The following is a 478-nucleotide window of genomic DNA, read 5'->3' as shown; positions in this document are numbered from 1 at the left end:
CGAGGCAGAGATCCTTACGACACGCCTATCATCGCGGACGGATCCTTATGGGGCGCGTCCTTTCACTCTTAAATTCTTCGCATCCTCCGCGCCCCGTTTCTGTCTTTTAGTATCTTATCTCTATCTCTTGTTTCCTGAGTCCTGCAACCCTGGCTCCACCGCTGGCACTGCGTCACGCTCCCACCGCCAAGCGCGCGGCACTGGCTCTCTCTCCCCCCCGCGCGCGTGGCACTCCGCACCCGCGTGACTGATAACTGAATCATTAGTCTCCATCTAGCCTTACGGCACTCCGGGCGCAGGCACTCCACGCCGCGCCATTCCCGACCTAACGTGCTTGCGCTTCTCCCTCTCGCCCCTGACGAGCAATCTTTACTAATTTACGGGTTTCAAGCGCACTATTTCACTCTAAATCATTCTGTTTTCAATCCTCAGGTTTCGTATAAATCCTTCACTCTTCACCCTACATCACAATTCGACG

At 55.0% G+C, this 478-nt stretch overlaps 1 protein-coding gene across 1 annotated transcript in view; it reads right to left on the bottom strand.

Annotated features, from left to right (window-relative positions):
• The window catches only part of LOC119587952, a gene marked incomplete in the record, with an annotated part of 31,111 nt that extends 30,898 nt beyond the window's left edge, over nt 1–213 (bottom strand). Inside the window, 1 exon segment of the mRNA XM_037936664.1 lies at nt 5–213.
• Between the last annotated feature and the right edge of the window lie 265 nt (nt 214–478).

This window comes from Penaeus monodon, chromosome 23 (assembly GCF_015228065.2).
Source record: "Penaeus monodon isolate SGIC_2016 chromosome 23, NSTDA_Pmon_1, whole genome shotgun sequence".
In the NCBI taxonomy this organism is placed as follows: domain Eukaryota; kingdom Metazoa; phylum Arthropoda; class Malacostraca; order Decapoda; family Penaeidae; genus Penaeus; species Penaeus monodon.
Note: the sequence above shows the minus strand (reverse complement) of the source record. Positions and strands in the feature narration are given on the sequence as shown.